This window comes from Ovis aries, chromosome 14 (genome assembly GCF_016772045.2).
Source record: "Ovis aries strain OAR_USU_Benz2616 breed Rambouillet chromosome 14, ARS-UI_Ramb_v3.0, whole genome shotgun sequence".
NCBI lineage: Eukaryota > Metazoa > Chordata > Mammalia > Artiodactyla > Bovidae > Ovis > Ovis aries.
Genome location: NC_056067.1, coordinates 8,853,798 through 8,870,564, shown reverse-complemented (window position 1 = coordinate 8,870,564; position 16,767 = coordinate 8,853,798). Strand labels below are relative to the sequence as shown.

Sequence of the window (16,767 nt, the reverse complement as noted above, 5' to 3'; positions counted from 1 at the left end):
ATCCCTTGTTGCTGTTTTTCTGACATCACCCTCAAAATAAGACTGCTTGCATTCAAGTCTTTGACTCAGTGTCTGCTTCTTGGGAAACTAAACTTTGATACCACAATGGAAACTCTTAACCACTGTACACAGGCTGTTGAAAACTCATTATTGCCCCGACCAGCGAACTCAAAGGAGTGTGTGAAAGGTTGGAAGCTGTGGAACCAGGGCCTCTCTCTAAATATCAGCTCTCTGAGATGCACTGAACCCAACGAACGAGAGCAAGAATCAATCTCCCAGGGTTCACCGTGTGGCTGGCCTGAGAAACATCAGAGGAATTGAGATGGGACAGTCCCCACCCTGACTGACATCACCCTTCTAAAAATCAAAGGGGGAAGGCTGCTCTAGTCCCGTATCTGAGCACTTCTGTGTGTAAATCTTTCCGTTGCCTTGAGAGCAGGGTCTGGGAAGGTCGCTTCTGAGACAATTGTAACACTGACATCCCAAGTGGTACACACAGAAAATGCAGATTCAGGACTCAGAATCATTTGCTGGCAATTTTACAAGCAGAAAATCTATAACTGGCGAATGTTAATTCAGTTAAACATCAAATGGTCGAGGGTCTTCCCCAGGCACTGTGTGCCTACAATTATATATTAACCTTTTAATCAGCTAATTCTTCCCTCAAATCTCAGACCAGGAAACCAGTCATCCCAGAGAAGCTAAGGTAGATGACATCTCTCCAGAGATGCTGAGCTAAGCATCCAGGACCGACTGAAAGTACAGGTGAGTGGCGTTCCTGCTGTTTATCTGTCTGTGGCTCAGTCTCTGTCCTGGCTTCTTGGCGGGATCTATTCAGGATTCCTCTGGGAGCACAAAGGGAAAATAAGCCATTCCCAACTGCAGGCCCTCAGGGAGAGTGGGAGTGGTGCGAGAACTCTCAGAGGCTCAGTTTTGTTTTTGCAAATTCTTGGATCACTCCATCCACCAGTCAAGGTTCAGGTTAAGTGCTTGGCAATATGAACACACAGCACTTTCCTGGGCAAGAGTGACTTAGCAGGGTTAGAATCAGGCAAGTAATTCACTCACGTCCTCCTCCTTGTGTCCATCCGTTCACTTGCTCCCAAACAACTGTTAAACTCCTGGTGATTCAGTGAGCACTTGGCTAGGTGTTATCCTGTTACAGAGAAGCCCTGTCACACAGTTGTTAAAAGCATGAACTCCAGAGTCATTTGACTTGGTTCATTCTTGGCTTTGCCCTTTACTGACTGTGTGATTTGGCATTTTTTCCCATCACTCTGGCCTCAGTTTTCTCATGTAGGTAAAAATGAAAAATAAGATGTGCAATGACAATGGCCTTGTGGGTCCAATGGAATGAATGATGCATATAAAGCAGTTAGAACAGCGCTGCACAGGATAAGCAGTCAAGAGTGCTGTTATCATAGACTAGAAAAGGTGAGGGGCATTAACAAATCATTAATTAATTGATTAACTAAAATTAAAATCTAATGTGAAAGGAAATCACGGGTCTCTTCAGGAGCATGGACAAGCTGGGAGCCAGAGAGTCTAACATTGTTTAGAGGAATCAAAGAAATCAAACCCACAGAAGGAACATTTTTGCTTTGATCTCAAAGATGGGTCTGAATTAGCCGGGTAAATATAGAGGAGCCAGAGGAATCTTTTTAACTGACACATACTTTGCTTTCATGTGAATTCCTTTATGCCTCTCTGGGTTTCATGCAACGGATCTCTGAAATGACAAGACCACATTTTCAAAAGAATCCAGACTAATTTAATGCTCCGCAAAAGTTGAACGTCTGGGCAGTAGTGTTAGAATGTTGTAGCTACTGCTATTGCCCCTTGAGGGAAAGGCTACCCACTCCAGTGTTCTGGCCTGGAGAATTCCATGGATTGTATAGTCCATGAGATCGCAAAGAGTTGGACACGACTGAGCGACTTTCACTTCACTTCACTTGAATTTTTAGCAGATTTGGCTGTAAATAGTATTTGGCTGTGAATTTACATGTCTTCAATTTCAATAGCATTGAGTTTGGTTGTGGAATATCCCTCAGTGGTTTAAGATGAGTACTCAGACATTAAAAAGCAGAGACATTACTTTGCCAACAAAGATCCGTGTAGTCAATAGTTTTTCCAATAGTCATGCATAGCTGTGAGAGTTGGACCATAAAGAAGGCTGACTGCTGAAGAATTAATGCTTTTGAACTGTGGTACTGGAGAAGACTCTAGAGAGTCCCTTGGACTCCAAGGAGTTCAAACCAGTCAATACTAAAGGGAATCAATCCTAAATATTCATTGGAAGAACTGATGCTGAAGCTCCAATACTTTGGCCACCTGATGTGAAGATCTGACTTGTTAGAAAAGACCCTGATGCTGGGAAAGATTGAGGCAGGAGGAGAAGGGGACGGCAGAGGATGAGATGGTTGGATGGCATCACTGACTCAAGGGACATAGCTTGAGCAAGCTCTGTGAGATGGTGATGGACAGGGAGGCCTGGCGTGCTGTAGTCCATAGGGTCACAAAGAGTCAGACACAACAGAGCGACTGAACAACAACTTGGACAGCACTCCATAAGTAGGCAGCCCCTTCTCCAGGATCGTCAGGTGTCACTGTTTTAAGGAGGCTATCTGGACATGTTTTTCCCCATATGCACTTTAACATTTCCTGAATACACACTATGAGCAACATTGCAAATGTGCTTGTAAAGTCCGGGCAGTAACGGTCTGCCTGTATGGCTCCTCTGTTAGTTCATGCCTTAGTTGGCACCTCAAAAACAACAGGCAACCGATACACCTTTGAAAGCTCAGCAATGATCAAATTTTATGATAGCCAAAGCATTTCTATTATGTGAAAATTACTACTAGCCTGCTTATGAAAGCAGATTTATGCTTAGACAGACTACAAACACAGGGCAGAACCACACTGGTTCTGTACAGTTCCAGTTTACCAGCAGCCTCAGTTTCCTCGGCAGAAAATGAGAATAGTATCTTACAGGCTATTATGAAGATTAAGTGAGTTAATTATTATAAAGAGCCATCCATGGTACTGGACATATAGTAATTGCTCAATAAATGTTTTATATCATCATTATTATTATCATTTCTCTACATCACATTTAGACCAATACATATGATTCACCGATATTCCCCAGGATGAGACACTGACAAATATCATCAAACTACTACTTCACTGATGCTGTAAAATTGTTCAAGGGATAGACTGTGCTCAGAAATATCAGTGGGAAACAGCAGGGACCTGACTCAGATAGAAGAGCAGGAGGGAATGTGCACTTGGGGTCAGCTGCCCAGCGCGAACACAGGGCCTATTGTGGGCTGAGCTGTGCTGCTTTTGCAGGATACCAAGCATCCTTGACTCCTTTGAAAAGACCCTGATGCTGGGAAAGATTGAGGCAGGAGGAGAAGGGGATGACAGAGGATGAGATGGTTGGATGGCATCACTGACTCAAAAGACACGGGTTTGGATAGACTCCGGGAGTTGGTGATGGACGGGGAGGCCTGGCGTGCTGCGGTTCATGGGGTCGCAAAGAGTCGGACATGACTGAGCCACTGAACTGAACTGAACTGACCGTCCTTGAGAATAACAGCCCAGGGCCCTGTCCACTATGGCAAGAGCCACTGCCCTAAGCTTACGCGTGGATAGCGACTTCTGACAACATACTCTCGATGCCTGCTTCTCTTTTTAGCTTCCATTTCTGTGTTGCTGTTCAGAGCCTTCTCTTTCAAAAAGAAAGAGTTTATGTTTGTCCTGACAGGTGCTGATTCAAGAATATAGCCAACTTTAGACTTTGATTCCAGAAAAGTGATTTTTTTTTTTCTGCCCTAGACTGCAGGTTGCCAACTGGCAGCAGATGGGATGGATCAGGCCAGCAGATGTGGTTAGTTCAGCCAGAGCGGTCTGTCATAGAAGCTAAATTATCATGTTATATCAAGCGCTTCTCTCTGAGCGGCCTTTGCCTACAGCACTCCGTCTGCCTCTGCCCCGAACTCACACCCTTGTCTGGCCCTCTAGGCATCGGAGTTTGCAACCCCCACTTTAGACGCAGGCAATACGCTTTCCAAGCAAAGAACTCTCCTTGTCATGACTCTCTAGTTATTCTTCATCAGGGTACCCGCAGCTATGTGCTCCTGGCAATACTGCAGTAGTTCTGGTCACGCGATGAAGTACTGCCAACCAAAGGGGGGTGGAAGGGTTTCCACCACTAGTCCTGGCCCCTGAGATGCCCTCTCTTACCCACCTGGGACAACAGGAAGGGAGGACTCCCAGGGTGGTGGAGTCATCCAGCAGGAAGGAGCCGGGAATCGGTCACTGTGTAGAGGATGAGCACCTGGGAGAGCTGCCCAGCAAGGAAACTCAGCATGCTAGTGTGGTCTCCCAGATTCCAGGCTGTTTGTTACAGCAACACCTGGCTGACAATACACTAGACTTGGGGGCGCAGGGCAGAGGATTTTCTCTGCCACAGCATCATAGATTGTCCCAGAGGCCAGGGAGAAATAGCAGAACTGAAGCAAAGCTGAACACAGCTGTATTCAAAAGTGGCCATAAATAAAAGGAGAGAAACTTACTGCCACAAATAATTATCTCAGCAGGCTGTGAACAACCTCAGATCTCATCCTCTCTTAAGTCAGCTTCTAAATGGTATTTTCCAAGTGGACCCGCAAGTGTCTCCTGGCCCCTTGTTGTTTTCCTTTCACTGATGTGCTCGCTTTTTGCTATTAGGGAAGATGGACAGTTACTTTATCCTCGCCACAAAACACCTCTGGTTTACTCTTGTCAAAGTCGCTCTACTGGGATCAGTTTGGAGGGGCTTAGATTGGCGGGGAAGAAAGGCTACTATCTCTGACTTGCAGGGTATAAAAATGTTACAGCAATGTATTTGACTGATTCTTTATCCTGCCAGGGACCAAAAACCCTGAGTCCTGGAAAGGTTTATAAAGGCACACCGCCTATAGGAATAGCACAGAGAAAAGAAGTGCTTCAAGGACACACATACACACACACACAGACGCACACACACACACGCACATGCACATTCACACGCCTATAGTGACATGTTCACTGTGAGGGTCAGTTCATGCTAGCTACATCCTCCCCAAGTCTGACCCCCTTGAAATATTCCTGCTGCTTTACAGCCTCCGGACCCAGAACACCTGTCGCCTTCTTGGCCATTAATGTAAGATGCTGAGCAATGATTTTGTGATTCTTAGGAAGATAAAGGGAGAGAATACTTCCAGTTTGGCAAGTCCTGCTGTTGCCTCATACACAATTTTAAACCAGCATTCTAGACCTCATTTCTAATTAAATGCTACTCAGTATCTTTTCCTCAGATTATTAAAAGGGAAGCTGCGTATATCTGGAAAAATGTGGGACAACAAGCCAAAACTAATCTGAGCCTGAGTTCTGCCTATGTGGCCATTTCTCTGACTTCAGGCAAGTTACTTAACCTTGAACAGCCTCTCTGTTTTCTCTAAATGAGTATACTACCACTCATGCATACAGTTACTAGGGGAATTTAATGAGACAATGCAAGAAAAAAATGCTATCTGCTAGACAGAATAATGGTCCCCAACAGATGCCCTTAGATGCCCTAAGCCCTGGGACCTGTGGGTATGGCATGCTACATGGAAAAGGGGAATCAAGGTTGAAAATCAGCTGACCTTAAAATAGAGTGATTACCCTGGATTAGGTGGACTCCATGTAATCACAAAAATCCCTACTGCTGGGGTCCAGCCCCGGTGGATCCAGGGAATTCGAAGGGTGGACGGAGTTGGCGAGGAAAACTTATTTATTAATATAAGATTGGATTAGGAAGAGATAGTGTAGTAGGAAAATTAAGTGGAGAGAAGAGGCTGATTAACTTGGGTTACGTGGAAAACCAATAAAGTTCCAGACAAGGAGCTTGCACCATCTACGTTAGGCCGCCGGTGCCCGTTTGAATATCGGAGAGTGCTCTGCCTTGGGCTCTCTCTCTTACGGATCTTAAAAGCCGGGACAAGTAAGTAGACATAGTGAGCCTCCACGCCCCAGATGGGAATTCAGCCTGAAATTAGAGTAAAGAGGAGACACGGGGGAAACCAGTCCAGTGACTGGGCTCCATCCTCTATTGTTCAGAAGGCCTCTTATACTTTTGATAAAACATGGAGATCAATGGGTAACACAAAGTTATGCAGCGTTAGCAGTCCAGACTCTTATCAAAACCAGGCTTTTTTCTCTGCATACCTAATTGTATACACAAGTCTTATGTGATTTACATCATCTTCTGGCTAAGAAGGGCCAATTAACATTTTACAGCCTTTTTTCTGATAAGGGTTTGTCAACCAGAAGACTTATTTGTGTTGATCTTCCCAAAGTCTGAAGACTTTCTGCCATTCTCAGAAAGCACTAAATAAAGTTACATTCTTACATAGCAAGGACACAAGAGGAGTGCAGTGATATATAACAAAGAGAAAAGTAATTAACTCAAAAGTCTAGTATTGCTAACATCAAAACTACTATATGTCTTTTTCTATATCCCGTTTACATTGATTAACATCCTCCCAGGTGCCTAAAAGATAGAGAATATGGAGGCCTGGCAGCAGTCATTGAGTCAACAGTGAAAACCCTCTACCAATATAATTTTTAACTCTTTAGAAAAGGCTCTGTATCTTTAAGATGCTTTTAAGCTTTGTGCCTCTCGCAGTTGGGGGGCTGTGGGCAATTCACAAGCTGTAAGAGGTTTGGGGAACCTGTTAGGCAAGCTAGAGAGCAATCAGAGGGGTTTTAAACTGAAACATCCCTTTCAAATGCAGAAGACTAAAGCCCTGAGTTGACTTTTTTCCAGAGAATATCAGAAAAGTGGAAAAGCAGAGCACAAAAGCCGGCAGATTTTTGGTTTTTTGTTGGGGTACATGCTAAGGAAATTCCAGGGGGGAAACCTGAGGTCTGATTAGCCTTGCCATCAGAGCTCTTGCCACATGACCTTGTCACGGGTGGAATTCCTCACGCTGGCTCCTGGCATCCTACAAATGGAAGAATGAACTGAGCACTAAGAGAAAGAGATGTGATGTAGTAATGTCATGCGAGAAGGACCCAAGCTGCCGCTGCTGGACCTGAAGGTGGAGAAAGGGGCCACTAGCCAAAGAATGGAAGGAACCCCAAGAAGCTGGAAAAGGCAACAGAAAACGATTCCCCCCAGAGCTTCGAGACAAAAACACAGCCCTGAGAACGCCTTGATTTTAGCCCAATGAGACATATTTTGACTTCTGACCTTAAAAGTGAAAGTGAAAGTCACTCAGCCGTGTCCAGCTCTTTTGTGACCCCAAGGATCTACGGTCCATGAAATTCTCCAGGCCAGAATACTGGAGTGGGTAGCCTTTCCCTTCTCCAGGGGATCTTCCCAATACAGGGATCGAACCCAGGTTTCCCACATTGCAGGTGGATTCTTTACCAGCTGAGCCACAAGGGAAGCCCAAGAATACTGGAGTGGGTAGCCTATCCCATCTCCAGGGGATCTTCTCAACCCAGGAATCGAACCAGAGCCTCCTGCTTGCAGGTGGATTCTTTACCAACTGAGCTATCAGGGAAGCCTCTGACCTTCTAAACTGTATGGTAATCCATGTGCGCTATTTTCCCTTGCTACGCCAGTGGTAAGCCATTAAGCAGCCGTAGGACATGCACACTGTTACCATGGTGCTGACCCATGATAGACACTCAGAATATAGTAGCTCCCTTTCCTTGATTTTTCAGTGTATAATGTGACCAAACCAATGGAAAGGGAGAAACAGGAGGGAACAAGGAAGGTGGAGTGGAGGGGAACTGAGGGAGGGAGGACAAGAGGGAAGATGAAGAAAGAGTCATGACTTTGAAACCCTTGGACGAAGCCATCAGGAAGTCATGATACAGAAATACCTGCCTCCATGCTCCATTCCTGAGCATAAATAGGCATAGCCACTTTTCTTTTGTCTTAGCCCTTGTTCCTTTGAAATGATGGGGTGTTTTGATCTGCTGTTATGACAGAGTGGTTGTGTTCAGTTTTTCATTAATTCCCTTAATCAAAATTAAAATTTCTATTATCTTCCAGGCCCTGGGCTAGATGCCAGAGATGAAGAAATAAAGCCCTTGATAAACTTATTACTAGAAGGAAAGGCAGACACATAGGCATATAATATATATAATATTATATATACATATTATTTATCTGGGAATATATATATGTATATATATCTGGGAATTAGGAAGTAGTTCAAAGCAAAGATTCTTGAACTAGTCTCAGTTCAGTTCAGTCGCTCAGTCAGACTGACTCTTTGCAACCCCATAAATTGCAGCACACCAGGCCTCCCTGTCCATCACCAACTCCTGGAGTTCACTTAAACTTATGTCCAGCAAGTCGGTGATGCTATTCAGCCATCTCATCCTCTGTCGTCCCCTTCTCCTCCTGCCCCCAATCCCTCCCAGCATCAGGGTCTTTTCCAATGAGTCAACTCTTCGCATGAGGTGGCCATTGTACTGGAGTTTCAGCTTTAGCATCATTCCTTCCAAAGAAATCCCAGGGCTGATATCTCCTTTATTTTTATTTTTTATTTTTTTCCATTCTTGGCTTCCCTGGTGGCTCAGATGGCAGAGATTCCACCTGCAATGCAGGAGACCCAGTTTCAAACCCTGGGTTGGGAAATTCCCCTGGAGAATGAAATGGCAACCCACTCCAGTATTCCTGCCTGGACAGGCCCATGGACAGAGGAGCCTAGCCGGCTACAGTTCATGGGGTCGCAGACAGCGGGAGATGACTGAGCAACTAACACGCACAATTCAATTCTTAGTTTTCTGAGAAAGTATTTATTTTATCTTAATTCCTGTAGGAGACTTTTGTTAATTATAGAATTCTGCACTGAAATTTCTTTTCTTTTAGCTCTTATGAATAATCTGTAGTCTTTTGAATAGATGTTCCCTATAAGTAGCGCATCATTTTTCTCTGGCTAATTTCAGAATTTTTATTTGTCTTTATTTTATTTTTTAATTTTATTTTTTAATTAAATTTTTATTTTTACTTTATTTTACTTTACAATACTGTATTGGTTTTGCCATACATTGACATGAATCCACCATGGGTGTACATGCGTTCCCAAATATGACCCCGCCCAACTCCCTCCCCATATCATCTCCCTGGGTCATCCCCGTGCAACAGCCCCAAGCATCCTGTATCCTGCATTGGACATAGACTGGCGATTTGTTTCTTCCATGATAGTATACATGTTTCAATGCCATTCTCCCAAATCATCCCATCCTCTCCCTCTCCCACAGAGTCCAAAAGTCCGCTATACACATCTGTGTCTCTTTTGCTGTCTCGCATACAGTGTCATCATTGCCATCTTTCTAAATTCCGTATATATGTGTTAGTATATTGTATTAGTGTTTTTCTTTCTGGCTTACTTCACTCTGTATTATCAGCTCCAGTTTCATCCATCTCATTAGAACTGATTCAAATGTATTCTTTTTAATGGCTGAGTAATACTCCATTGTGTATATGTACCACAGCTTTCTTATCCATTCATCTGCTGAGGGACATCTAGGTTGCTTCCATGTCCTGGCTATTATAAACAGTGCTGTGATGAACATTGGGGTACACGTGTCTCTTTCAATTCTGGTTTCCTTGGTGTATATGCCCAGCAGTGGGATTGCTGGGTCATAAGGCAGTTCTATTAGCAATTTTTTAAGGAATCTCCACACTGTTCTCCATAGTGACTGTCCTAGTTTGCATTCCCACCAACAGTATAAGAGGGCTCCCTTTTCTCCACACCCTCTCCAGCATTTATTGCTTGCTGACTTTTGGATCACAGACATTCTGACTGGTGTGAAGTGGTACCTCACTGTGGTTTTGATTTGCATTTCTCTAATAATGAGTGATGTTGAGCATATGGTGAAAATGAGTATACTACCCAAAGCAATCTACAAATTCAATGAAATCCCTATCAAGCTACCAGTGATATTTTTCACAGAACTAGAACAAATAATTTCAAGATTTGTATGGAAATACAAAAAACCTCGAATAGCCAAAGCAGTCTTGAGAAAGAAGAATGGAACTGGAGGAATCAACTTGCCTGACTTCAGGCTCTACTACAAAGCCACAGTCATCAAGACAGTATGGTACTGGCACAAAGACAGAAATATAGATCAATGGAACAAAATAGAAAGCCCAGAGATAAATCCACACACATATGGGCACCTTATATTTGACAAAGGAGGCAAGAATATACAATGGAGTAAAGACAATCTCTTTAACAAGTGGTGCTGGGAAAACTGGTCAACCACTTGTAAAAGAATGAAACTAGATCACTTTCTAACACCACACACAAAAATAAACTCCAAATGGATTAAAGATCTAAATGTAAGACCAGAAACTATAAAACTCCTAGAGTAGAACATAGGCAAAACACTCTCAGATATAAATCACAGCAGGATCCTCTATGACCCACCCCCCAGAATTCTGGAAATAAAAGCAAAAATAAACAAATGGGATCTAATTAAAATTAAAAGCTTTTGCACAACAAAGGAAACTATAAGCAAGGTGAAAAGACAGCCTTCTGAATGGGAGAAAATAATAGCAAATGAAGCAACTGACAAACAACTAATCTCAAAAATATACAAGCAACTTATGCAGCTCAATTCCAGAAAAATAAACAACCCAATCAAAAAATGGGCCAAAGAACTAAATAGACATTTCTCTGATCTCCTTTAGAATAGACTGGTTGGATCTCCTTGCCATCCAAGGGACTCTCAAGAGTCTTCTCCAACACCACGGTTCAAAAACATCAATTCTTCGGTGCTCAGCTTTCTTCATAGTCCAACTCTCGCATCCATACATGACCACAGGAAAAACCATAGCCTTGACTAGAAGGACCTTTGTTGGTGAAGTAATGTCTCTGCTTTTGAATATACTATCTAGGTTGGTCATAGCTTTCCTTCCAAGGAGTGTCTTTTAATTTCATGGCTGCAGTCACCATCTGCAGTGATTTTGGAGCCCAGAAAAATAAAGTCTGACACTGTTTACACTGTTTCCCCATCTATTTCCCATGAACTAGTCTACTTCAGTCCAAATTTATGACATAGTTGCTGTGTGGCCCTGGGCAAGTTACTTAACATCTCTGTGCCTTAGTTTCTTCCTTTTTACAATACACAGTTTAACTGCGTCTGTTCTCATTGATTGTGTGGTTTGATGAGTCAACATAAATAAAAATGTTGAAGAGAGGGACGGGATTATAATAGGTGCTGTGCTGTGCTCAGTCATGTCTGACTCTTTGCAGCCCCTTGGACTGTAGTCTGCCAGGCTCCTCTGTCCAAGGAATTTTCCAGGTAAGAATATTGACGTGGTTTGCCATTTCCTACTCCACATAACAGGTGCAACATGCCACCTATTGTTATTATTTGTATTAATACAAAGGAATATGTATTAACTGTTATGAAAATACAGAATAAGGAAAAATGTGCTCTTTAGATGAGAACAGGAAACGGGACCATGTCACAAATAAGGCCATATTGGAAAGAAGATTGACATTTTTCAAGCGGCAAAGTATAAGAAAGAATGCTCCATGCAGGGATTTGGTAAATGCACTAGGGCATGCCAGTTGAAGAGACAGGGAGCAATTTCCCAGGGATAACAAGCTCTATATTGTTTTCAAGATTATTTGAAAGTATTTTGCCATCTAAAATAGGACTGAATTCACCAGGTATGTGTCCTTGAGTCTGGCTAAAACAGAGCCAGAAATAATTCACTCCGTGAAGTCACAGTTTTTGTCTGAATGGAATTAATTTTTCACTCTTAAGATTCCAGGATTAATCAATTAGACAGCTGGAAATTTTTAAAAGAAAAAATAGTGTTTTGTAAAAATGTTACTTAATGCAAAATTAGGAAGACTTGGTTTGTTGGCTCTTAGTAGGAACTAGAGGCTGTTCCTGCCCTAGAATCATGTATCTATTTATGAAATTTTGGTAATAAAATTAGCGCAGACAAATATCAATTAAGACCTGCAGCCCCTAAGTCGATAAAGGAGTCTTCATGTGAGATAATCTCGGGTGAGCCTTAACAGCCCTAGGAAATCCAGCATCGAGTGGAGCAGATATGAAATATCTGCCATGTGCCAGGACCGAAAGACTTTTTTGGGCTACACACAAAACCCTAACTCCATGGGGACAACAAAGGAGGGTTTCTAAAAGAAGAGGTCTGGGATTTGAGGAGTCAGCTCAATGGAAGATCAGGACCTGAATCCATCACTGTGGCCAGCCTCCGATCCCAGTCACTACAGTTCCCGAGAGCAAGGCCTTGCCCTGCAGAGTACCCCCAACCTTCCCATATTCTGCTCGGGGGCTTGCTGCTCTGCTGCAGGTTCCAGTGAGAGCGAGCAGAGCTGGGAAAGTCACAGGACGGAAGGCTCCCAGGACAGCCTCCAGTGCTGGCCTCGATGCTGGAAAGTGCAGCTGGTTAAGTGCCCCAACCCACCTCATTCCAGACCTCGTCCTCTGAGAGCCATTTGTGCACCACCCAGAGGAGCCGGTGGGCTGAGACCTCACGGTCCGCAGCAGTGACATCAATGATCCCCGATACACTGGCTCTCCCTCTCCCTCCCTGCATCCCTCACCTGCCACTCACATCTGCTTCCTGCTGAAGGAAGCTACCTGTACCTAGTCCTTTGTCTTAGGCTCTCAGTGAGTGAGTGAAGTCGCTCAGTCGTGTCTGACTCTTTGCGACCCCGTGGACTGTAGCCTACCAGGCTTCTCCGTCCATGGGATTCTCCAGGCGAGGATACTGGAGTGGGTTACCATCTCCTTCTCCAGGGGATCTTCCCAACCCAGGGATCAAACCTGGGTCTCCCGCACTGGAGGCAGACGCTTTAACCTCTTAGCCACCAGGGAAGCCCCTAGGCTCTCAGGGGAACCCCAAATAAGACAAGGCCCATGGATTTGCTGCTGTAACAAATTACTACCATCTTAGTGCCTTGTGGTTTAGTCACTAAGTCCTGTCCAACTCTAGGGACCCCAAAGACTGTGGACCATCAGGCTTCTCTGCCCATGGTATCTCCCAGGCAAGAATACTGGAGTGGGTTGCCATTCCCTTCTCCAGGGGATCTTCCTGACCCAGGGATCAAACCCACGTCTCCTGCAATGGCAGGCAGAGTGTTTACCACTGAGCCACCATGGGGAAGCTGTCTTTGGGGCTTAAACATATTTTGTTATTGTACAGTTCTGGGTATCAGAAATCTAACACGGTCCACAGGCTGTGTCCCTTCAGCAGGATCCTGTGTCCTTTCTGTCTCTAGCTCGCATGGGCCATGCACTTCCTTTAGCTCATGGCCTCTCCCTCCACCTTCAGAGCTGGGAGCATAGCATCATGTCATCTCTTTCTGTCTCTCTCTTTTTCCATCATCATATTGCCTTCTGTTTCTAACTCCTCCCACATACCTTTTATAAGGAGAGTTGTGATTATATTAGGCTCGCCTGAGAAATCCAGGTAACAGTCACATGTTCTGAGAATTAGAACCTGGGAACCAGGGAACCATTTTCAGCCTCCTACCACTCATGAATAACTTATATAATGGAAGGAAAGTTGCATATTTAATACCGTTATATAAATATTTATAATTTACTCATGGCCATTATTCTGTCATGAGAAACAAAGAAAGAAATCCTGCCATTTTTGACAACATGGATAGAACTTGAGGGCATTTCTATGCTAAGTCGCTTCAGTCGTGTCCGACTCTTTGTAACCTGCCAAGCTCCTCTGTCCATGGGATTCTACAGGCAAGAATGCTGGAGTGGGTTGCCATTTCCTTCTCCAAGGGACCTTTCTGACCCAGGGATTGAACCCGCATCTCTTACATCCTGCATTGGCAGTTGGGTTCTTTACCGCTAGCGCCACTTGGAAAGCCCTAAGGCTGCAGTGAGGGCATTACGCTACATGAAAATAAGTCAGGCAGAAAAACATACTATTCAAGGTATATCACATACACTATGCGGTGTGTCTTTCTCTGTCCGGCTTATTTTACTTAGCATGATGGCAACCCACTCCGGTATTCTTGTCTGGAGAATTCCATGGACAGAGGAGCCTGGTGGGCTACAGTCCACAGGGTAGCAAAGAATGGGACACAACTGAGTGACTAACACACACAACACACACACACACGCCACATATATGTGGGAGCTTAAAAAAAAACAAACAGAATCAAACCCATAGAATCAGAGTGTCGAAAAGTAGCTGAGAGAGGCTTGAATATGGGGAAAACAGAGACTGGCAAAGGATGCCAACTTTTAGACACAAGATGAAGAAGGTCTGAGGTGACTTTGCTTAATAGTAGTGTTGTAGGTCTGCTGTGAGGGTGGAACTCAGATGTTTTCACACACAGACACACACACAAAAGGAGGGGATAAATTGTTGAGTCATATATTAACTGACTAGATGAGGGGAATCCTTCCCAATGTATACACGTTCACATCACCACGTGTACTCTTTAAAGAGCTTATAATTTTATCAATTAAACTTGAAATTTAAAAAAAAAAAAAGCAAAAATACCCATTTTGAGCGTCATTTCACAATCACCCACATTCCTGAAAATATTTAGCTGTGCAGTCAGGAAAACCTGAATGGAGAGCCCACTCATGGGCCATAGTTACATATCCAGGCCTGTTGTGTCAGCTTAACAACCAACTATGACCTTTTCTTGCTCAGAAATAATGATTAGATCCTGCCTGGCCATGCTGTGAAGTGGAACATTTTATTCTAACCATGCAGCTCTCGACACTTTCTTCTCTGCCAGACATTAGACAAGATGTCAGATTTGTCATCATACTGGAAGGTTTTTATTAATTATCTTTCAGAGGCAAAGTCCTTTTTGTAATTTATTTTTTCACACCAGGAAAATTCTTCTATTGAACTAAATGTCTATCTTGCTAAATTGTTTTTCACTGCTAAAGTTTCTTGCTTTGAAGAGTTCCAGAAGGAGAGAAATACACCCAGCAAAAATTGGTGTTAAAGTCAAGGAAATGATTGTGTTAAGGAGAGCACCTCCTACCCGCCCTCAGCAAAAAAGTGTCATATGCATCTTTCTTTAAAATCTAACTGCTGAATTAATGTATATGCTAAGAGACAAAATTCTCCAAATTTTCCTTGCCTGGATCAGAAGGAGTTACAAAGACTGCTCTTTACATGCCAATTAATCATATTCTGAAATTCATGCTTTGATGTAAGTAGCATTTATTGAGTGCCTATTACATATTGGTGGCCAAGATAGGCAACAATTAGTAAGACAAGCCCCCTCCTGTTTAGGAACACGGAACACAATAGGAGAGGTTGGTATGTGAATAGGTACTTGTAAAATGCAATTAAAAGTGTAAGAATGGAGCAAGTAATCTAGTTGAAAAACTCAAAAAAAAAAAAAAAAAAGGACAAAACTCAATGTTGGAGGGTAGGAATAAGGTCCCCAAAGAAACCACATCAATATGGATGGTTTTACCGGTGTACCCTTAACTTTGAAACAGAAGATGCTCAGTGGGGAGGACAAGCCTCTTCAGTGCTGCTACTAGAATTACTCAGACAGACTCAGATGTCTCAAGATCGAGACATGAAAATATTCTTGATAATTAAAAACTCCTAAAGTCTTTGAAAACAACTTTATTTTTAAAAACAATAATTCTTGAGAAGATAGAAACCAGAAAATATTTTAAGAAGTAACATTTCCTGCTTTATATTTCCAGAGTAGCAAGCAAGATAGTAATATTATCTCCAAGGGGAACACAATGTGGTCTCAAGTTTCAAGGGAGAAAAAAAAATTGAGGGAGTCCTTCCAGCTACAAGGAACACCCAGGAAAAATCTGACGAGTGTTGACCAACCAGTTCTCCAAGAAAGAAATGCCTTGATTTGCCACACTTGTGAGTTTCCATGGTATAAATGCTCCCATTATGGCCAATTTCAAGCAACCAACATGAAGTCATTAGATGCAGAGTTGGGAAGACACACACGTACAGTTGGCTCCTCTGAGCCGAGAGGCTCCTGTCCAGCCCTGGGTGTACCAGCTCCTAATCCTGGAGCATTTGGGCCAAGAATTTGCCTGGACTTCTGCAGGGCCTTTATGAGCATGAGCCGCCGTGACACCTAGGAGAGCTTCCTTCCTTCCCAGGATGACATTTCATAATCCAGGATGGGGTTACATTACACATGAATTAAAATGTCCTGGAAAACCCTCACTAATGGAGCAAAATGGCCCACCCTAATTTTCTTTTACAGTAAGAGAAAATGCAATGAATCCTTGATTCGTGACTGTGTGTTATTTAAATATTGCTTTTGATGTTTTATCCAGAGTCCTAGCTCAAATGATCAGAGATAATCCTGCCTTCTGACATAATTAGGGAGCTCCTGCTTAGCTAAGCTGGAGAATAATCAATTTGACCTTGACAGTTGTCTGTAGTATCATACTAATGTTCAGAACGCAGATGAGGCAGCCACACTAGTGTCTCCCTGGATATTCAAACATCAGCTACAGACTCTGTTCCAAGGACAAACAGGCTTGAGCAGAGAGGGTGGAAATCATGATGGCCAGCAGGCTCCATATGGCCACTATATCTGTTAGATGGCCTTTAGTTTGTGGATTAATTGCCACACGGAAATCACAAGGATTTTCACTAAGTACCTGGGATTGAGACAGCACTGGGGTTGGAGTCAAACAGAACAACGCTCCACACATGATCAGACCCTGAGGGGCAGAATTTCATCTCCAAATTACCACCATCCA

The 16,767-nt window shown here is 43.4% G+C and overlaps 1 protein-coding gene across 3 annotated transcripts in view; it reads right to left on the bottom strand.

Annotated features, from left to right (window-relative positions):
- The window catches only part of CDH13 (cadherin 13), a 1,037,580-nt gene that overhangs the window by 821,283 nt on the left and 199,530 nt on the right, over positions 1–16,767 (bottom strand). The gene's annotated exons all lie outside the window — the stretch shown is intronic.